Raw genomic sequence first — 22,940 nt, forward strand, 5'->3', positions numbered from 1 at the left:
GCCATGAACAGTGGGTGCAAGTATTGGACCCTGTGGGTATCCAGCGTGCTGAAGTCACCAGGGAGGTGGGGATAGTGTGAAGAAAATGCCCTGTCGCCGCCCCCTTTTCAAATTCGATAAGAAAACATGCAATACTTTGCACCAACCCCTAGCTGGCGGACTATGCAAAGCATGTGATTTTGACTAGCTTCAATCGATTGAGGATGTCGCTGCGGCCCTGGCTCAGCCTGTGGAGGCTACACCAGTGGAGGCGCCCTCAGGTACCAGAGTCTCCCTGCCACCACGGAGGGAGTCGTCTTTCAGGCCCATCGAGAAGACCCCCACAAAGTCTTCGTTGGAAAGGATGGGGGAGGGGCTGGTGGCCCTCGTGGATACGGACACGACCTCTGAAGAGGAGCTCATCCATGTCTGGGAGGAGGCCTAGCCCATCGGGAGGGATCCCGACGAGGGCGACGACGAGGGCGACGGTGTCGCAGACTAGGCTCCTCAAGAGCCCTCGCTCCTGTCGTTTCTGGCGCCGCAGGAGACCTCGGCGGCCATTTCGTCAGCCATCCAGTCCTTATGCTCGGAGATGAGGACTAGGTTGCCCCTTCCCCCCGACGGAGGTACCTGAGCCAGACCCGACGGGGGAACCGGAGCCAGGACCTTTTGAAGAGCCCACCACTTAAGAGGAGGACGATGCATCCTAGGCCTCCTCTCCCGCCTCTGCGGCCTTCTCTGCCTTCCCCCCGGTCCACTACCCACGGGGATGATACAGGCATGGACACGACTACGACGGGTACGGAGGGCGACGATGGGACGTGTCCCCCGTCGCCCTCTGCCCGGGCGTCCCCGTCCAACGAGATTGGATCCTTCCATGCTATGATTTCCAGGGCATCCGAGCTCTTCCAGCTCTGCCCCGAAGAAAAGAAGAAGGAAGGGTTCCTTTACCAACGGCGCAAGGGTAAAAGGAAGACGGTCCTCGCCGTACCGCTTCTTGATGACATCTGGGATGAGGGGCTCGCCCTCCTCAAGAACCCGGCCACGGCTCCTGCGAAGAGGGACCGGTACGAGAAGTAGTACCGGGTCCCCGACGCTGCCCCCTTGTGCCTTAGGGCGCAACCTACCCCAGATTCGGTCGTTTCGGCGGCGGCCAAGAAGAAAGCGGGGGGGCATCGGCCTCGACTTCAACCTCCCCGCCGGACGGCGAGGGTAGGAAGCTGGATACGATGGGACGACGGATCATCTCATCTGCAGCGACGACCATCAAGGCGGCCAATGCCCAGGCCATCGTAGCCCGCTACGACAGGGAGTTGTGGTTCAAGATCGCCCCTCTGTTGGACTTCCTTCTGGACGCCAAGTGGGCTGAGGCCCTGGAAATCTTACAGGAAGGTGAGATTGCCTTGGACCACGCCATTACGGTGTCTACGGACATCGCCGACACCGGTTTCCGTCAGTTGGGCAACAGCGTTTGCCTGAGACGACGAGGATGGCTCAAGGCGACGGATTTCCGCCAGGACATACAGACCAAGGTTTTGGACATGCCTTTCGATGGGAACAACCTTTTTGGCAAGGTGGTTGATGAGTCCCTTCAGGCGATCAAGACGGACACGGAGACGGCCCGTGCACTGGGTGAGCTCCAACAGCGACGGCCGTCCTTTCGGAGCTCCGGAGGCAGACAGGGTGCCTCCAAGGGAACCAGCAGCAGCTCCTCTACGTACCGTCAAGCGGCAAGATCTTCGTCGCAGGAGGCCTACAGGGGACGCAGCAAGTCAGGTGGATCCCGCCGTCGTCGCCAAGGTGGTCAAGGAGGCAAAGCGGCCTCCAAGCAAGATTGAACCGACCGTCGGGTCGGGCCCCCGCCGAAGCACCCCGGTGGGAGGCCTGCTGATGAAGTTCGTCGGCGTGTAGGAGTCCATCTCCACCGACCGTTGGGTGCTGGATGCCCTGGCCCTGGGACACGACCTAGAGTTCCAGAAGAGGTGCCCCCGCATTCCTCCCGTGGCCAGGAAGGAAAATCACGTCCCTCAACTGCTGTTGGAAGTAAGGGCGATGCTCAGGAAAGGTGCCGTCGAGCTCGTCCCGAAGAGGCTTCGGGGCTCCACAGTTTACTCAAGATACTTCCTCCTAAAGAAGAAGACTGTCATGATGCCTGCCCCCGGAGCACCAGGCCAGGCCCAGCACCCCCGGAAGCAGGCATCATGCCCTCGGGTAAAAGCCCAGCGGCCCCTTATAGGGGCTCTTTGGACATCAGTCCTGGCGCCATAGGTGCCAGGCTCATAAAGGGAGGTGTTTGGTGCACTTACCTGATGCAGACCATGCTGCACGCTTCAGGCCTCCCCGAGACCTGAAAGGGACTATTTTTTTCATAGGGACTATTTTTTCACTCTGGCGTGGCCAGGGAAGGATACATACCTAGTTGGGGAAAGATACATACCTGGGACTTCTTTGGAGGCTATTTAAGCCACGCCCAGACAGCAGCTCATGCTTCGCGTTGTTCTGCATTCCAGCAGCTGAACGCTCACCGTGTCTGCTCCTGCTCCTGGACTCCAGCCACGCCCGCCTCGAACCTGGAACTCCTGTTAGGAAAGAAGAGAAGAGAAAGGTGAAAACCACAAACTATTTCAAACTTCTTACCTGCATCCGGAATCTTCACTCCAGCATCCCTGAAGAAGGACTTCCATTTGAAAGCATCCCGTTGCTCGCTGCAGCGCGCTCTTCACTCACCTGTCCTCGAGACATCTCCCGGCTCCATCGCGGCTGTCAGCACATGTCGCCACATCTCTGCGCCTAGGGGAGAGAAGAAGAGACAAAAGGTGAGCAAAGGGAACACCGGAGGAAAGCCTAATTTACAGCCATAATACTTACCAGCTTTTCTTGGTGTCATCCCATATTTCGGGTCGGCGCCGCTCCGTTGGCAGGTACCGCACCCCGGCCCCTATGGGGAAAGGACAAAAGACATTATTGGGAAATGATAGACATTTAGAGGAATCGCCCTCACTAACTCACCTGAGTTTACCATCGGCAATTAACCCCTTCAACGCATCGTCTTCATTCTGCATCTGAAATAAAGGACAGATCACAAGTTAGGAAGACAACATAAAAGGGGGCTCACTCTTGAACTTTTGAATCTTCATACTTACGGCGTTTCACTCAGAAAAGTCAAGAGGATTTTGCCAGCGCCATTCTGAAAACCAGTGAAGTAACTGGACTAACGTGCGCCCCTGCACCAGATGCAGGATGGAGAGTTCATCCTTCCAAACCATAAGGTGAGCTTAAACCGGGGGTTTGGAGGAGGAAGTTAGAGGAGAACGAAGGGAACAACGGGGGGAATCAAGCACACTATTCTGCAGACGGTTAATTCCCTTTCTCTTCTGCAGAAGGATATTCCTACGGGCCAGTCAAGCAAGATTTGGGGAACCAGTTCAATCGGTGTTCAGGGCTCTGCGCATCACGCTTGAAGAGGCCACAGCAATCCAGATTAGACCTGCGCCTCCGGGGGAACCAGGTGAGCGTTACAGAACGCGAAGCCTCCCTACAAATTCCCACCCAGGCGCTATGGAAACTTCAGAGACTGACCAACTGGCCCAACTACTGGGAGAATTACGGGCCGAGGTACACGCCGCTCGTCAAGAGACTAATGCCCTCAGGAGAGAAGTGATTGTAACAAGGGAAAGAACTGATGACCTGGCTAGACAGCTTTTGCAAGGTCAAGCTGGACAAACTCCTTTACCCGGTTCCGGGGGGAACCCCACTCCTGTGGTTTCCAGTAACCCTGTACAGATTAATCTACCTGGAAACATGCCGCTGGCCCCACCCGAACGCTTTGCAGGGGACCCCAAACGATTTGCCGTATTCATGAATCAGTGTCGTTTGCACTTCCTATGCAGACCTGGGGCCTTCCCAAATGACCAGACTAAGGTAGCCTTTGTATTGTCATATCTCAGCGGCTGTGCTGCCGATTGGTCAGTTCCACTGGTTACTCAAGATGACACGATTCTCCGTGACTTTCAAGGATTTCAAGCAAGCATGGAAAGGTTATTTGCTCGACACTCTCAGGGGCAGGCTCTGGATGATGAACTTCTATCCCTGCGACAGGGCAATCAGGACCTCGTATCCTACATTGCAACCTTTAATAGACTAATTGTGGAAACTGGGTGGCCAGAGGATAAGAGAATCACATTATTTTATCGAGGTTTACGCGGAGAACTTAAAGATGTCCTGGCCCAAGTTGTGAATCCGCCCCAAGAATGCACTGAATATATAGACTTAGTGATCCAATTAGATCACAGACTTCAAAACAGAAAAGTAGATCGGTCCAAGTTTGAAACCCGGCCGTTGGTCAAGACCTACGTGAATCCCAAGGGTGCCGATCTCTCCGAGCCTATGCAAATTGGAGAGGTTAAAGGACCTTTAACCCAAAAGGAACGTGAAAGGAGGCGGCAGTTAAAATTATGTCTTTATTGTGGGAACTCTGGACACTTTCTACGAGATTGCCCGGCAAAACCGCCCAAGAAGGTGGTAGGAGCCGCTGATAAAAACCATGAAGACTCTGTTTCGGGAAACGACCCTGCCCGACAAGCGTAGGGGTCCGCTTGCCGAGCTTGAAAACGAACTTTCAGACCTCGCATTTCATTGTGCCAATGGTTCTCGTAGATCCGGAACAGCATAAGCGGTTGCATGCAATAAAGGCATACATCGATAGTGGGGCTATAGGAAACTATGTGGATCGTGAATTGGTCTCTAGGATTAACCTCCCTCTGCGTCCTAAAACCAGCAAAGATGTCATCACCACAGTCGATGGAACTGAAATTGCCTCTGGACCGGTAACACATTACACTACTGAGGTGACTCTTATTGGTCCAGACGGCCATCGGGAGGCAGTTGTGTTTGACGTAATCAAGGCTCCACAGTTTCGGGTTATTCTTGGAATTCCTTGGTTAGAGACACATAACCCTCGAATTGATTGGCGAGCAAAGAGAATAACCTTCCCGGATTGTGCACAAACCTGCTACCCAGAAAATCTGAAAATTAGTCTAGCATCAGTAACCTCTGACTCCATGCAACTACCTCCAGAATACCAAGACTTTCAGGACGTCTTCCAAAAGGAACAGCCCAACGCGTTACCTCCCCACCGATCGTACGATTGCCAAATCGATCTGGTGCCCGCTGCACAACCCCCTTGTAGCAGGATTTACGCCCTTACAGAACCGGAAAATCTGTATTTGAGACAATATTTAGATCAATACCTAGCCAATGGTTTCATTCGCCCGTCAAAGTCTCCGGCATCCTCGGCTTTGTTCTTCGTGCCTAAAAAAGAAGGCGACCTTAGAACTTGTATCGATTACCGCGCATTGAACCAGATAACTGTTAAAAATCGTTACCCTCTGCCTCTGATCCCTGAACTCCTTGACCAGGTGATGGACGCTTGCATATACACCAAGTTAGATCTCCGGGGGGCTTATCTGGTACGAGTAAAAGAAGGCGACGAATGGAAAACGGCCTTCTGTACAAAATATGGACTATTCGAATACCAGGTGATGCCTTTCGGGTTGTGCAACGCGCCTGCTGCCTTCCAATTCTTCATGAACGATGTCCTTCGGGAACTCATCGATGTCTGTGTTGTCGTGTATATCGATGACATTCTTGTGTACTCCTCTTCGGAATCTGATCACAGAAAGCATGTCAGGGCCGTTCTAGAGAAATTGCGCCTGCACAAACTGTTTGCAAAGCTGGAAAAATGCGTTTTCCATACCACCGAGGTTGAGTTTCTTGGATTCATCTTGACACCTAAAGGGGTCCGAATGGACTCACGGAAAGTGGATGCCATCCTCAAATGGCCATCACCTATTTCGGTGAAAGGTGTCCAAAGCATGCTTGGTTTTGCCAATTGTTATCGCAGGTTTATCCCGGAATTTTCACGTGTGGTGCAACCCATCACTGCACTCTTGCGGAAAAATAAACGTTTTGAATGGACCAAGGAAGCCAAACAGGCCTTTCAGGAATTGAAAGCTAAATTTACGTGTGCACCTATTTTGAAGCACCCACGTCCCGATCTCCCATATATAGTTGAAACCGATGCCTCCAGTTTAGCCATGGGAGCTGTCCTGTCTCAGAGAGACCCTGAAACTAACCAACTGCACCCCGTAGCATTTTGGTCCAGGAAGTTCTCGCCGCCAGAGATAAATTATGCAATCACCAATAAGGAATTATTAGCCATTAAGTCCGCCTTTTAAGGCTTGGCGGCATTACCTTCTTGGCACCCGGCATGCCATCACCGTGATCATTGATCACCGTAATTTGCAATATTTAAAAACTGCCAAGGCTCAATCGTCTCGACAGCGCCGATGGGCTTTATTCTTTGCTGAGTTCGATTTTGTAATCACCTACCGCCCCGGCTGTAAGAATGGCAAGGCGGACGCTCTATCTCGAATTGGAATGGGAGAAATGGACACAAACTCAGAGCCTGTGCCGATAATTCCCGAACAAAGAATTTTGGGGATTTTACAATCCCTTGAAGACATAAAAGCACGAGTAAAACAATTCCTGGACTCTTCAGCCTTGCAGGATTGGATCAAAAGGGGGCCTTACTTTTCAGTAACCGATGGCTTACCTTACTTCCAAGGACGCTTATTTCGGCCAGAAAAGGATTTGCAAGAACTGGTTATTTCCCGTCACCATGATACCCTGATGGAAGGACATCCTGGCATCGCCAAAACAGAGGAAAAGATTAAACGACAATTCTGGTGGCCTTCCTGGCGAAAGGATATTAAATCTTTTGTGATGTCCTGTGGAGTTTGCGCCCAAAACAAAGGTCAGAAAACAAAACCCGCCGGTTTTCTTCAGCCCTTAGACATTCCACCAGCACCTTGGCACACCTTGTCACTAGATTTTATCACGGACCTGACCTCCTGTAATGGATACAATACTATTCTGGTCGTGGTGGATTTATTTTCCAAAATGGCCCATTTTATTCCATTGAAAGGATTACCTACAGCTTTTGTTCTTGCCAAGGAATTCCTCGAAAATATCATCCGATTGAATGGATTCCCGTCCATACTAGTCTCAGATCGGGGAAGCCAGTTTATTTCTCATTTTTGGAAAAAGTGTTGTCAACTGGCACAAATCGACGTAAGACTCTCAACCAGCCCCCACCCACAGACCGATGGTCAGACAGAGAGAACGAACCAGACCCTTGAACAATATCTACGATGTATATTGCACCAATCGGAGGGTAATTGGAAGGACATTTTATGGGTGGCTGAATATGCATACAATAACTCGATACACTCTGGAACTGGTCAGAGCCCCTTTTATACCCTATATGGACATCACCCTCGTACTTCAGACTTGGACTCACCTCTGAGCCTTAAAATGCCCGCATTGGACCATTTGCATTCTACGATTACTCAAGCCTTCAAGAATGCAACTGCACATTTGCAACATGCGAAAGGAAAATACAAAAAGAATGTGGATCTGCATCAAAGAGAGGCGCCTCCATACCAAATAGGGGATCAAGTATGGTTGGCTACCAAACACCTATCACTCAAGGGGCCTCGAACTTTTAATCCAAGGTATTTAGGCCCTTACTCGATCAAAGCTATAATCAACCCAGTGGCAGTCAAGCTCGATCTACCAGCGAACATGCGGATTCACCCCGTTTTTCATGTGTCACTTTTGAAACCAGTGCACCCAGGAACCAGATTAACAAAGCCACCAGAACCGATTCAGATAGATGGGGAGCCTGAATTCGAGGTTAAGAACATTTTGGATTCTAAGATCTCAAAATCAAAACTTTTCTATCTAATTGATTGGAAAGGGTACGGGCCTCAGGAAAGGTCTTGGGAACCCAGTGACCACGTACATGCACCTCGGCTGGTAAAAAGGTTCCATCGGAATTTCCCAAACAAAACCGAAACCTCCAGAAGGAACGACCTTGGGAGGGGCCTTGGGGGGGGGGGGGGGGAAGTGCTGTCATGATGCCTGCCCCCGGAGCACCAGGCCAGGCCCAGCACCCCCGGAAGCAGGCATCATGCCCTCGGGTAAAAGCCCAGCGGCCCCTTATAGGGGCTCTTTGGACTCAGTCCTGGCGCCTTTGGCGCCAGGCTCATGTTGGACATCAGTCCTGGCGCCATAGGCGCCAGGCTCATAAAGGGAGGTGTTTGGTGCAGTTACCTGATGCAGACCATGCTGCACGCTTCAGGCCTCCCTGAGACCTGAAAGGGACTATTTTTTCATAGGGACTATTTTTTCACTCGGGCGTGGCCAGGGAAGGATACATACCTAGTTGGGGAAGGATACATACCTGGGACTTCTTTGGAGGCTATTTAAGCCACGCCCAGACAGCAGCTCATGCTTCGCGTTGTTCTGCATTCCAGCAGCTGAACGCTCACCGTGTCTGCTCCTGCTCCTGGACTCCAGCCACGCCCGCCTCGAACCTGGAATTCCTGTTAGGAAAGAAGAGAAGAGAAAGGTGAAAACCACGAACTATTTCAAACTTCTTACCTGCATCCGGAATCTTCACTCCAGCATCCCTGAAGAAGGACTTCCATTGAAAAGATTTGCGTTGCTCGCTGCAGCGCGCTCTTCACTCACCTGTCCTCGAGACATCTCCCGGCTCCATCGCGGCTGTCGGCACATGTCGCCACATCTCTGCGCCTAGGGGAGAGAAGAAGAGACAAAAGGTGAGCAAAGGGAACACCGGAGGAAAGCCTAATTTACAGCCATAATACTTACCAGCTTTTCTTGGTGTCATCCCATATTTCGGGTCGGCGCCGCTCCGTTGGCAGGTACCGCACCCCGGCCCCTATGGGGAAAGGACAAAAGACATTATTGGGAAATGATAAAGACATTTAGAGTTTACCATCGGCAATTAACCCCTTCAACGCATCGTCTTCATTCTGCATCTGAAATAAAGGACAGATCACAAGTTAGGAAGACAACATAAAAGGGGGCTCACTCTTGAACTTTTGAATCTTCATACTTACGGCGTTTCGCTCAGAAAAGTCAAGAGGATTTTGCCAGCGCCATTCTGAAAACCAATGAAGTAACTGGACTAACGTGCGCCCCTGCACCAGACGCAGGATGGAGAGTTCATCCTTCCAAACCATAAGGTGAGCTTAAACCGGGGGTTTGGAGGAGGAAGTTAGAGGAGAACGAAGGGGAACAAGGGGGGGAATCAAGCACACTATTCTGCAGACGGTTAATTCCCTTTCTCATCTGCAGAAGGATATTCCTACGGGCCAGTCAAGCAAGATTTGGGGAACCAGTTCAATCGGTATTCCGGGCTCTGCGCATCACGCTTGAAGAGGCCACAGCAATCCAGACTAGACCTGTGCCTCCGTAGCGTTACAAAGACAGGAGGATGGCGTCCCATCCTGGACCTGCGACGACTAAACAAATACATCAAGGCACAGAAGTTCCGGATGGTCACCCTCCAGCACGTGCTGGGACAGCTGGAGGAGGGCGATTTCCTGTCATCGTTGGACTTGGAGGATGCATACTTCCACATCCCTATTCTAAAGAGACACAACGAAAGTTCCTCAGGTTTGTGGTCAAAGGGCGGCACTACCAGTTCAAGGCCCTCCCGTTCGGATTAAAATCGGCGCCCAGGGTGTTCACCAAGTGCCTAGCACCGGTGTCGGCGCAGCTGCGCCTGCAGGGGATCCACGTCTACCCCTACCTGGACGACTGGCTCATACGGGCAAGGACAAGGGAGCTCGCCGTGGAACACACTGCGAAGACCGTCCAGCTGCTCACGGACCTGGGGTTCTCCAACTTTCCAAAATCCCACCTGGTCCCGTCGCAAGTCGCCCTGTTTCTGGGAGCACAGCTCGACAGTGGCGTGGCGGGCCTCACCGTCGGAGGAAAGGATAAGGACCATCCTAGGAAAGGTGCAAGGTCTGCTGGCCACGGACGTGGCCAGAGTGAGGTCTATCAAGTCCCTCCTCGGAATGATGTCCTCCTGCATTTATCTGGTGCGCCACTGCAGACTTTGGATGCGGCCCTTGCAAGAATTCCTCGACGCCCACTGGATCCAGACGACGGGCAGCTTCGAGGACAGGATCCGGCTCGACGAAGCGTTCCGTCAGGCGATACGATGGTGGGGTGTCCGCTCTCATCTGATGGCAGGAACAGTTTTCCTAGCCCCGGCCCACCAGGTGACGGTGACGACGGATGCCTCCCTGGAAGGTTGGGGAGCGTACACCAGGGGGGGGGGGGGGGGGGGGGGGTGTCACCACGCGCGAGGCCTTTGGCTCCCGGAGAAGACTCTCCACATCAACATCTTGGAGCTCCGTGCAGTGTTCTGGGCCCTCGGGTCCTTCCTTCCATCCCTCAAGGGCAAGGTGGTGAGGATCTTCACCGACAAAATACCACGGCGATGTTTTACATTCGGAAGCAGGGCGGAACCAGATCCCCTGCCCTATCCAAGGAAGCCCAGGATCTGTGGCATTGGGCCGTCGCCCAAGAGATGTTTCTGGTACCCTTTCATCTGGCAGGGATAAAAAACACCATTGCCGACTCACTCAGCAGAGAGCTGCGCTCGTGCCACGAGTGGGAACTGCGCCAGGATCAAGTGGACCGACTCTTCCGACGATGGGGCAAACCCCAGATCGATCTCTTCGCAACGGCGGCGAACTCCAAGTGCCGGAGGTTCGCCAGCAGGTTTCCCCAACAGACGAGCATGGGCGATGCTTTCTAGTTCCCCTGGGACGGCCTGTTCCTTTATGCATTCCCGCCGTTGCCATTGCTACTCCGGCTCGTCAACCAGCTCAAGAGGTCCCGGTGCAGGATGATCCTCGTCGCACCGGCGTGGCCGAGGCAGATCTGGTTACCGGACCTTCTGGACTTGTCAGCGTCCACACCAGTCCAGCTGCCGACGGACGCGGATCTTCTCTCCAGGGAAGGAGGCGCCATTCTTCATCACGAACCAGAGTCGCTGAACTTGCAGGCCTGGCTCCTGCAGCACTAGAGTTTGGAGGATACGACATCCCGGCCGATGGCCGACAGAAGAGGTTCTCTGTCTGGTGCCGTGCACAGAAGATTAACCCTCTGCAGATTACGGCCCCTCAAGTATTGCCGTACCTATTGTCCTTGGCCAAGGCTGGCCTATCTCACGGTACATCTGGCTGCCGTCTCCCGTTACACCAGAATTACAGGACGGGCGTCCTTGTGGTCTCATCGACTGGTAAAGGATTTTATGAAAGGACTGTTCCGATCATTCCCGCCGGTGAAGGCCCCGGCGTGGGAGCTCAACGTGGTGCTGACTAGGCTCATGGGGGCCCGATTCGAGCCTATGCATTCAGTGCCGTTGAAGTTTCTGTCGTGGAAGACCGCATTCCTCGTGGCCATCACCTCTGCACGATGAGTGGGAGAGATCCAGGTCCTGTCTTGCAAGCCTCCATACCTGACTTTTCACGACACGAGGGTGGTGCTGAGGACGCACCCCTCCTTCATGCCCAAGGTGCCGTCGGACTTCCACCTCAACGAGCCCTTGGTGTTGCCAGTTTTCTTCCCGTCGCCTTCGTCGCCGGCTGAGAGGACTCTGCACTCGATGGATGTAGTTAGAGCGCTGAAGTTCTATGTGGACCGCACAAAGAGTTTTCGGAAGACATCACACCTGTTTGTGAACTTTGGACCTGTGAATCAAGGGAAGGCTCTCTCGAAGACTTCCATTTCCAGATGGCTCTCCGGCTGCATCATGCACTGTCACCGGTTGGCAAACCGACCGTTGCCAGGCCGTCCGAGGGCCCATTCGACCAGATCGATCGCTGCTACTACGGTGTTCCTGTCTGGTGTGCCCCTGCTCGACATCTGCAGGGCTGCTACGTGGAGGTCGACGCACACCTTCACGAGATTCTACTGCGTCGACTGGGATTCCAGGGAGGAGTCCAGAGTCGGCCAGGCAGTGCTGCGCAACCTGTTCGCCTAAGGTGAGCCTGATGAGGAGGTAAGAGTTGCTTAATGTTGAGTTGTTGTATTGCTTGATATTGATCCTTTTGCCACCTCCCGTGGTTGTGCATGTGTATACTGATATGTATTCTTATATTTATGAGCATGTGAATCCATGCCAGACCCCATGCTGGAGAAGGAACAAGTTACTTACCTGTAACTGTTGTTCTCCAGCATGGGTCTGGCATGGATTCACATGCGAACCCTCCCGCCTACCCCTCTGCGGCTCTTCACTTGGTCATACTGCCACTTCACGTGCTACCAAAATCTGATGATGGCTGCCAGGGGCGGGGCTTAGGGAGAGGGCAGTCATTGGCTGGGGGCAGTATGACCCAGAGACCAGTGATTGGTTACTACTGAGAAAGACAGATCAGAAACGAAACTGATACTGATTTTTTCTATACAGAGGATTCCCGGCCTGACGGAATATTCATGAGCATGTGAATCCATGCCAGACCCATGCTGGAGAACAACAGTTACAGGTAAGTAACTTGTTCCTTATAAGAGAATTCTCCCTAACAATTGGTTTTGCGGGGTAATTAATGAAATTATCCAATAGATGCAATTCACCAACTGAGCAAAGGACTTTTCCCCCAACATATTTTCATGATGCCTTTAACCACAATGTATGCCAGTATGAAAACATTTTCACGCTGCCTGCACCAATATATGGCAGTATTCCCATATAAGAACCTACATGTTGGCTTTGTGCGTAGAAAACATGTGCATGCTTGTTCGGCCAACATATGCCAATTTCTGAACGTAAGCGTATACTCTAGTTGGCTTTACCATTAAAAATACCATGCCACATTATGACATTTTTTCCAAACTAGCTGCTTCAAAAGGCCAGTCTAGCCACGTAATAATTGATCATGCTTGCTTTATCAAAGAGGCCCAATACAAAATATCATGCCACAGTAAGAAATTGCTTGGTTAGCTGCACCAAAATGTCAGTCTAGCCACATAACACTTCTTATGCTTGCTTTATCATAGAAGCCCATTAAAAAAAGCCATGCCTATCTCCTAGGTCCCCAGCACGCACACAATCAATGTGAGTCATGGTTATTTTTTTTATAATTTTCTTGGTGAATTGGAATGTGCTCATCCTTTCAGTGGGTTTCAATTTAGAAGAAAATTGCATGCATTGCAGTGTGGTTCGGTAAACTGTCATCCACTATTTTTGGTGTTCTTTTAGGATTTAGCAGTCTCTTGTGTCATTGCCTGCTGACATGTAGAGGTCATCAATTATGTGGGGAGGTCATGGTCTCGGGGGATAAATATAGTCTTCTATTACATTCAACCACCCTTCAGAGACTTCCTCTTAGAACCACTGATTGAAGACCTGATTAAAATGGTCACTGTCCTGTCGGTATCCCACAATAAGGACTGCAATATGCTAAAGGAAATGCTCAACACCCTGAAATCAAACATACATGCCCCAAAAAAGAGCAAACCGTGATCTGCTCCATGGTACACACAGTTTCCACATTTGCAAACATCATCCTGAATAAAAATAAACTGGCATTAGTACAAAGCTCATCCTGCCTAACTGTACTTGAAGAACTCTGGACTTCCCAAACAAACTACAGCAAAATTCTACTACTACCAGAGCACCATTGCTTAAGCCAGCAATTAAAGCACACCTCTCCAAGATAATCAAACAGTGTCTCTCTAACTCTGCATCAGGATAGTTGCTGCCTTCATCAAATCTTTCCATGGAAAGATCAGCAACATCCGCCAAAACATTGACACTAACGCTAATGCAGAAAAAATCACTCTTTAAATTTCTACTTCTCATATACAAAGCATTCATGGCGTTACCCCCACCCCAACCTCCACCTTGTTGACTGAATCTCCCTGTCCTCTTACTCTCGTAATCATCCGCTGTTCTTAATCTGCCTGCCCCATCCCTCTGCAACCTCTCCCATTTCTTCCCCCACTTTCCCCAATCAACTAGAATTCCCTGCAACTGGACAGCAGTCATCCCGTTAATTGAACAGTTCAGAGCCAGACTCAAGCTCTACCTTCTGGCCAGTAAAGGGGCTTCTCCCTCCCTTCCCTCTAACCGGCCTGGGTTCACTCCTCTTCTCTAGACCCCACTCCAATCCAGTTGTAACTATGTAAATGTTATTGTCAGCTGCCATAGCTCCAGGCTCGTTGTGTATATTACCTTGTAGTTCGGTTTCCTTGTGCAAGTCCCAGCCTTTATGTGCCATCTCCCAACCCTCCGTTCCCCCTGCCCCACCAATTTGCTAAGATATCTTGATCCTATTTTAAAGGGAGCCTATCCAGGGATTGCCTTGGTCTCTTGTGTTGCTTCCTTTGTACGTCATTTCTGTTTGAAATTACACTCTATGTTCAATAAATATATGCCCTCCTCATTTCACCATACAAAATGATGAAATGTCTACCTTTTTTAAACACTTTTCGTGGAAGACCTGACCAAGACCCTAGCTTCCCTCAATCCAACATCCTACTCGGATGACTTTTTGCTAGCTTTAAGATAATCCCACAGAAGACCTGCATCAAATTCTTGCAATCAACAAACCCTTCACTCAGGGCACCTAATCCCACCACCATCAAAACTGGGCAGATCCTCCAGCTTCATTTATATCATTTTTGTCATTTGTAAAGCACCTTTCACCAAAGGTTTGGTCCCAACGCGCTGTCGGTTGAACGCCCTCGGAGGGACCAAAGTATGGGAAATTGGGAGGTTCTATTATGCGTGTGTGCATAATGGCCATTAAAAGTTAGAAGGGGTGCCGAAGTACCTGCTTGCCACCCATGTCTGAATGCATGTGAATGGGTGGAGAGTGGTACACTAGAGAAATAAACTGGAGGGTGTGTGCAAGGGGATAGTCACGTAGTCACGTGTGTGGCCATAGTTCAAATTTTTGTCATGAAAAGTAGGTGCATTCTTCTGGTAGAAATTTTATGCATCGTGTCATTCGAGTTATTTATTTATTTATTTTTTAAATTTTTTAAAACTTTATTTTTTGAAGTTTTCAAAACATCAAATAACAGGTGCACCTTCCTGGTGCACTGACAAAACAGCAGTCAGAGGTAGGAAAGGGATAAGACCAGTTGAAGAGGGGGTGAGGAAAAGAGGGAAAAGAGCAGAAAATAGTTTAACATTTCCCGTTTACAGGTTCAACTACATTGCCTCGTATCCCCGCCCCATCGTCCACATCTCCAGACATTAGAATGTTCCTTGATCAATGCCCAAAAGCATCGCGTTCTGAGTATCAAGTGACTTTCTGCCTCAGTTACCTCCATCAAGTTCAAGTGTCTTCAGTGTCAGACGAAACCGTACAATTTAACAAATATGTGATGTATGGCCCCCAGATGTCAGGAGGATGTGCATGTAATGGAAGAGTTTTTATAAACTCGCTCTCCACATCTTGACAGTACGTTATGTCTCTTTTCCAATCTTCGAATCTGGGCAGGGGTCCGCGGCTCCAAGCCATGGCTATTCGTCTACGCGCTAGTACCAGCAGGAGGCCTGTCAGCTTACGAGATGCAGGTTGCAGGTATTTGGTGAGACCCAGCAGGGGTGCTAGTGGTAGTGGGGCTACCTGTTCACCTATTATGTCAGCAATCATTCGTAACACCGAAGCCCAGAATCGTTGGACACCTGGGCAGGCCCAGGCTAGGTGGAAAAAATCAGCCTGCCTCGCTGTACAACGTTCACATCGAGCCGACGCCTCTGGGTGATGCCGGTGCTTCTTGACGGGGGTATAGTACGTTTGATGTATAAAGTTGAAATGTATTCGTTTATATTGTGTGTTCACTGCAACTTTTTGGGTTTGCCGTAATATGTACGACCAGTCCTCGATGCTTATAGACTCTTGAAGGGCGGATTCCCATTTTTGCTGTGTTTTAGCGTTAGGTGACATTGTGTCTGTCACCAGGGATTTATAAAGCAATGAGACCAACCTCCCCTCTCCCTCCGCCCGAATGGTATTGTGCAGTAGGTCCCAAGTAGGTGGTTGTTGAGGGAACGAAGGGAACAATTTTTCCAGGGTATGGCGTAGTCTAAAGTATAGGAAGGTGTCTAGGGAAGTGTTCCCACCTCTGTCTTTGGCCATTTGCGGGGTAAGGAAGGTGCCCTCCGGGAAAATGTCTCCAAAGGAGTGAATATTAATCTTATCGGCCCATATTAGGAATGCTTTTTCATTCGTGAGTGGAATGCCAGGGATGAATCTGACCGGCAGTAGGGGAGAATATCTTATGCTCACACCGTACTTTGCAGCCATTTTTTTCCAGATTGTATATGTGGCCAAGACCGTGTTTAATGTATTATATGGAACTGGGATTTGGCTAACGATAACGGCGCTGAGCAAGTCAGGTGAGGCTAAAGCGCGTTCCACCTGCACATGCGGGCGGATAAAGTGGGACGTGTACCAGTAACTCAGAAATTGTGCCTGAGCCGCCCAGTAGTATTTTTCTATGTCTGGGAGCGCCAGGCCACCCTTTGATGTTGGTAATACCAGGGTTTCGTAAGCCACACGTGCGGGTTTCGCTGCCCACAGTAGTTCCAGGACTGCGGATTTCACTTTCAGTAGAAAGGATTTGGGGAGAAGTAGCGGAATATTTGTGAACAAATATAATAGCTTAGGCAAGATGACCATCTTTGTTAGTGAGGCCCTGCCCCAGAGCGTTAGCAGGAGGGTTTTCCAGCTGTGTACTCGGTCCTGAATAGAGTTGAGTGTGGACATATAGTTATCTTTATATATCTCGTGACATATATATACCTAAATATCGTACCCTTGTGTTTTCCCATTTAAAGCCGTACTCGTCCACAAATTCTACTGTGTTGGGGGTCAGGGGGAATATCACTGACTTGGAGTGGTTGATTTTTAGACCCGACATATGCCCAAATCGTATGACTTCTCTCATTACCGGGTTAAGGTTCTCCCGAGGGTCACTGACAAACAATGCAACGTCATCAGCGTAGAGGGAGACTATTAATTTGTGGGAACCCAGCTTAAGGCCTCTATGTATTTGAAATTCACGCAATCTCGAAGCCAAGGGCTCCATGACAAGAGCGAAAATCAGGGCAGAGAGTGGGCATCCCTGTCTCGTTCCACGTTTTAACGTTAAGGGCGAGGACCTGGTGTTTCCTATTATGACGTATGACCGAGGGTCGTTATACAGCAGGGACACCAGTTTAATGAAGTTGCCGAAGCCCATCTGTCTCAGCGTTGCCAGCATAAATGGCCATTCTACAGAGTCAAATGCCTTCTCGGCGTCCAAGAATATTGCAATTGCCTGCTGTGTTGGGTTAAGGGCCTCGATGACGCCAAACAGGCGTCTGATGCCATGGGTGGTGCAGCGGCCTGGGATAAATCCGGCTTGGTCCCCAATCACTAGAGCTGGCATCAGAGGGAGGAGTCTGGAGGCTAGGATTCTTGCGAGGATTTTATTGTCCAGGTTGATCAGCGAGATTGGTCTATAAGATGCACACTCATCGGCGGGTTTGCCATCTTTGTGTAACACTATTATATTAGCTTCACGGAGTGTGGGGGGGGAGGCTACCTCTCTCAATTGATTCCTCGTATAGGCGAAGCAAAACGGAGGCAAGGATAGCCGCGTGGGCCTTGTAGAACTCTCCGGTGAGTCCGTCGGGTCCTGGTGCTTTAGAGTTCGGGAGGGATTTGATTGCATCTAGGATCTCTTCCACCGTTATCGGAGAATTCAGTGGTTCTCGCAGGGCTGCCTCTACCCAATACAGACTAGTGTCATCGAGATACTCCTTCAGGGAAGTAGGGTCTATCCTGCCTCTGGAACTGTACAGGTTCTGATAAAAATCCCGGAATGCCGCGGCGATGTCCTTTTCTGAATATACCTGCTGACCAAGTGTGTCTCTGATGCATTCCACATGGGTCGGGGACTTGTCTATAGATAATAGGCGAGCGAGCAGTGCGCCCGGTTTCTGCCCCTCACCGTATTGCCGAACCAGATGTTTGCGACTTAGGAATTTTAGTTCCCTTCCAGCTGTTTCTCTGAATTTCTGGAGTTTCTCCTTCAGCTCTGCCTGTATTTGGGAGTTCGAGGTTGAAGCAGCTCTGAGTTCCAGCGCCTTTAAGCGACGTTCACTGTCAGACAGCTCTCTACGAATCTGTTTCAGTATGCCATTTTCCTTGACGAGGCATACGCCTCGAACAAAGCATTTTAGTGCTTCCCAGATGGCACAGGTGGAGTCTACACTGCCTTGGTTTATCTCTATGAAGGATGTTGTATCTTGGCGAAGTTCATCTGCGAATACAGCATCAGTGAGTGAGCCTGGCTTGAACCTCCAGTGTAGGCCTGGGACTGTTGCTCTTGCGAGAAAGACATCTAGTGTGACCATTGAGTGGTCGGAGTATGTACGTGGCCAAATTTGACTCATTCCCCAGGAGAATGGGCCGTGAGAGGACGCCATGATGTAATCAATTCGGGAGCTGGTATTGTGAACCGGTGAGTGAAATGTGAAGTCCCTCGCATCACGATTGTAGAGCCGCCATGTGTCAGTCAGATTGAACGAGCGGCATATCTCACGGACTTGAATGCTTGCTTTAGACGGGTGTCTGGTTGTATTATGGGATTTGTCGAGTGCTGGGTCCATTGGTGTGTTGAGATCGGCCCCCCAGATGATAGTTTCTGTGTTGATCTTTCCGAGTTGGGACATCACCCAATTGAAATTGTTATGGCCATCAGTATTTGGAGTATAGGAGTTCACGATCACCACTTCCCTCCCTGCGATTATTCCCCTCACCAACAGCGCCCTGCCCTCAGTGTCTTTCTGGAACTCAATGAGACTGAAGCCTGACCTCCTGTCTATCAATATGGCGACTCCTCTGGCAAAGGATGAGTATGATGAAAAATACCTGTGGCAACCCCATGACTTGGCCCATTGGGATTCTGTTGTAGGTAGGAGATGCGTTTCCTGGAGTATGGCGATATTGACGTTATGCCGGCGCAGGTATTGGAAGATTCTCCTGTTCTTTGCTGGCTGGTTGCCGCCCCGTATATTCCAGGTGGCTATTCTAAGCGTTGGTGCTGCCATTCGGGGGGTCGCACAAGTTCCCTACTTGATAGGATGTAAAGGCGAGGCTAACAACCGGGGGCACTGAAGCAAGTCAAGAATTTAAGATTTGGGTCTTCAAGGACACATGGGTTAGGCGCAGTGTGGCGAGAGCAGGGTGAGCAATGCGTAACTGTCGAACCAGAGTCCCTCCCTCGTGTGGGCAACCCCCAACTGGCCCACGGTGTTCCCTCCCTTGGTAACTTTACTATAGACATTGCTGTGCTAGGGGCGTTAGTAGCCCACCAAGAGGGTGCCGGGCTTCCGTTGGCAACAGGAGTTTATTCTTGTGGTGACCATCGTGGTTGAAAAGAGGAGTGCATTAGCGACAGTCCCCCATTGCTGAAGTTCTGTGTTTACGGGGGGTTTCTTCTTACACAGTCTTCGCGCCGTGGTCTCGGATTGTTTCTGCTGGGCCTACAGCCGACCCGATCCAGATAGTCGTTGGCCTCCTCGGGGGAGTTGAAAAATTGTGCCTTCTCTTCAGTTTGAATGCGAAGTTTCGCCGGGTATAACATGGAATAAAGGATTTGATTGTCTTGTAGGCGTCGTTTGACAGATACATAGGATCTTCTTTGTAATTGTACTGTTTGGGAGAAATCAGGGAAAAACTGGATGGGATCGCAGTCGTACTGCAATTTTCCTTTGATTCTGGCTGCCCGGAGCACCGCATCCCGGACTTTATAGTTTAGCAACCTTGCTATTATCGGTCTCTGGTGCATGCCTGGTGCCGGCCTGGAGCTCGGGATCCTGTGTGCCCTTTCTACGACAAACAGCTGAGATAGTGACTCTTTCCCGAAGAGTGTCAAGCACATTTGTTCCACAAAATCCTCCATTTTGCCTGGGGGTTGTTGTTCCCTTACTCCTATAATCCTAATGTTGTTCCTTCGGGAACGGCCCTACAGATCTTCGTTCTTAGCATTCACTACCTTCATCTGGGCTTCAAGTGTGGAGACCCGAGAGGTCAATGCTGTCGTTCCATCATCCAAGTCAGATACGCGTTGTTCTACAGTATCGAGCCTGTCTGCATGCTTATCAAGTCTATGTTGGAGCTGGTCTACCTTTGTTAATAGGGTGTCTAACTTGCACCCTAAGCCACTGATGCCGGCTTTTAGATCCAACAGGATCTCCCTGATATCTTGATGTGGTGTCTGTTCCTCCGATAGTAGCGTGTCTGGTGTAGGTGATACAGGCCTACTGCTGGTTGCGGGTTTATGCTGGGAGTTCGATTCGAAGTGTAGTTTCTTCTGCGTTTTGTCTATTTTCCCCATGATGGCTTGGGGAGATGTTTGTGCTGGATCGGGTCTGGCTAGTGAAAGCGCCACTAGTCTTGGAGGCGGGTGTGTGCAATCTCAGTTCAGCAAACGGGCAGAGTGCGGCAATGGACTCCCTCGCTGGATCTGAATTGAGCGATGTACTCCGATGCACTTTTATTGGGATACCCACGATCACAGCGGGCGCTGTAGGCAACGTTTTTCACCCCCTCCACATTCTTTGAAAGGGGCCCGTGGTCAGGCCCGGCTCCTTCCCTCTCGACGCTCGGCACGTTCACTGGGGTGTCACGGATGGGGTGGGCCGAGTTGACCCTGGTGGCAGCTCCGCTGCGCCGCGTGGCTCGGACTGGGAGGCCGTTTATAAACCCAAGCGCGGGTAGTCCGCAGTATGGCGCTGTGTCTCTTGTCTTCCCAGCTCCCCGGCTGCGCGGATGGTGGAATCGCAGCGCGGACCGGAGGGGCCCCGCGGAGACCTCGCAGGGGACCGCTCCCTCGCTGTCTCCGCGCCCGGAGCCCCGGTTTGCTGGTTGAGTCCGCGAGGAGCTCGCACCAGGCAGGGGGAGTGGGGCCACTCTGTTCAGCGGGCCGCCGCGGGGACGGAGACCGTTCGGTCTCTCCAGTGCCGCCTCGCACACGTCCACCCGCCTTCTTGAGCGGCCCGGTGCGCCGCCCTGCCGATCACGCGAGCGCTGGGCGTCCACCGCGTGCGGTCGCACGAATACCCAGGGGGGCTTCGCTCCTGTCGTCAGGCGGCCTGTAGGCCTCGTATCCCAGAATATGTAGCGCGGGCTCTGGTCGCTCGACAGAGAAGGGAGTTGGCTCAAAATGATCCGCGGGACGCCGCAAATGCATTCAGCGGCATACTGGAGCGGGTAAACACCCACAGGAGCTGCGATGGAACAGGATTCATTAGAGCCCTACGGAGCTCTCTTAGGAAGCGGCCATCTTGGGTGGCTCTCTAGCGCCCTCTATCGTGTCATTCGAGTTGTGCCTGAAAGTGGATTTGTGCAGGAGCGTGGCTGTGTCTTTGGCTCATTTCATAAACGTAGGGTGTGCAAGGAAAAATGCCATGGTTATGTTCAAAGGAATCCCTCGAATTGGTACATTCTGCAAGATTCTAAACATTTGGCTAGATAATTTAAGGTGGCATCCTTCTGCTGTTCAGTAAATCAAGACTGGACCCTGATGGCCTCTACTGCAACATTACATGCTTTCCAATATCCTTGAACGAGCCACATCCACCCAACTTCAAGCACCCATCAGTACCAGATACTATCTTCAGACATTTCAATCAGACTTCGGACCCAGATGCAGCTTGGAGAAAGGCACGATCCGAGTGGCAAATGATGCACTCTGCATCCTCAACAATGGACACCCTACCGTCCAGGTGGCACTCGATCTCTCTTCAGCCTCGAACCCAGCAGTCCATCAAGCACACATACAGCACCCTCAGGCGGGCATTAGAGGCAATGTCCTCTGATGGTTTCTCCGTCTGAGAAGACCGCCATTAGTTTGTATCAGATACCTCCAGATTGCATCCACTACCAATCTCCCTGTGGTCTGCTGAGAGAAGAGGGACAATGAAATAGTCACAAGGAGAAAGTGAATATAAAAGGCGAATGGAAGTGTTGAAGATAGGCTTTAGAGGGTCTAATCAAGAAACGGGAAGACCAAGGAGCGCAGTAGAACAATATGGACGTGAGAAAATAAGTGAGGAGAGCTACAGTTTAGTGGCATGGAACCTAAGAAAGGGCTGAGATTTACGTATATTAAAAATATGGTAGTGACAGGAGCTCGAGATAGTGTAAGTGTGATGATAAAAGGATACATAAATGTCAAGATTGAGACCAAGGTTTCGAGCAGTGCTAGTGATGGACAGTAGAGAAGGGAGGATAGGAGATGGAAGGAGGGGGGGGGGAATAGTGTTAACAGGAAAAAATAACTTTGGTTTTAATTGTATTAAAAACAAGAAAGTGGTATAAAGAGAGAAAAGAAAAGGGCCTAAGACGGAGCCTTGAGGTACTCCATGGAGAAGAGGTAACGTATTGGAAAAAGACCCAGCCCAAGATACCGAATAGGTACGGTTGGATAGATGAGAATGAAACAAAGATAAAACGGGACCAGAGAAACCAAAGGAGTAGAGAGAAGCTAAAAGTAAAGTATGATCCACTGTGTCAAACGCAGTCGAGAGATCGAATAGAATAAGAGGAAATGAGTGTTTAGAGTTGCGAGCAGAAAGCAGTGTCGCATACAGAGAAAAGAGCAGTTTCACTCGAATGGATAGGATGAAAACCAGTCTGAAAAAAAGGAAGAATAGTTATCCTTTACAAAAGTGGGGACCTGAGAATAGACCAGAGGTTCAAGTAGCTTAGAAAGATGGGGAAGAAGAGAAATTGGTTGGAAATTTGAGGGGAGAGAACTATCCAAGTAAGGTTTCTTTAAAATGGGATTCTTTTCTTAGATGCATGCTTAAATGAAGAAGGGAAGGTCGATGTAAGAAGAGAAATATTGAAGACTGGTGACGGTAAGAGACTAGAGAAGGATAAACGTAAGGGATAAGTGATGAAGGAACAGCATCAGAGAGGGAACTTGTTGGCTGAGCGTGGGCTAGTAAGGAAGAAGAATCCAAATTAGTTATCGGAGAACAGTATGAAATAACCGAAGTAGAA

General features: G+C 50.5%; 1 protein-coding gene across 1 annotated transcript in view; it reads left to right on the forward strand.

The window, feature by feature from the left end:
* The window catches only part of PTDSS1 (phosphatidylserine synthase 1), a 1,048,798-nt gene that overhangs the window by 921,096 nt on the left and 104,762 nt on the right, over nt 1-22,940 (forward strand). The gene's annotated exons all lie outside the window — the stretch shown is intronic.

This window comes from Ambystoma mexicanum, chromosome 5q (assembly GCF_040938575.1).
Source record: "Ambystoma mexicanum isolate Mex_15411 chromosome 5q, UKY_AmexF1_1, whole genome shotgun sequence".
NCBI lineage: Eukaryota > Metazoa > Chordata > Amphibia > Caudata > Ambystomatidae > Ambystoma > Ambystoma mexicanum.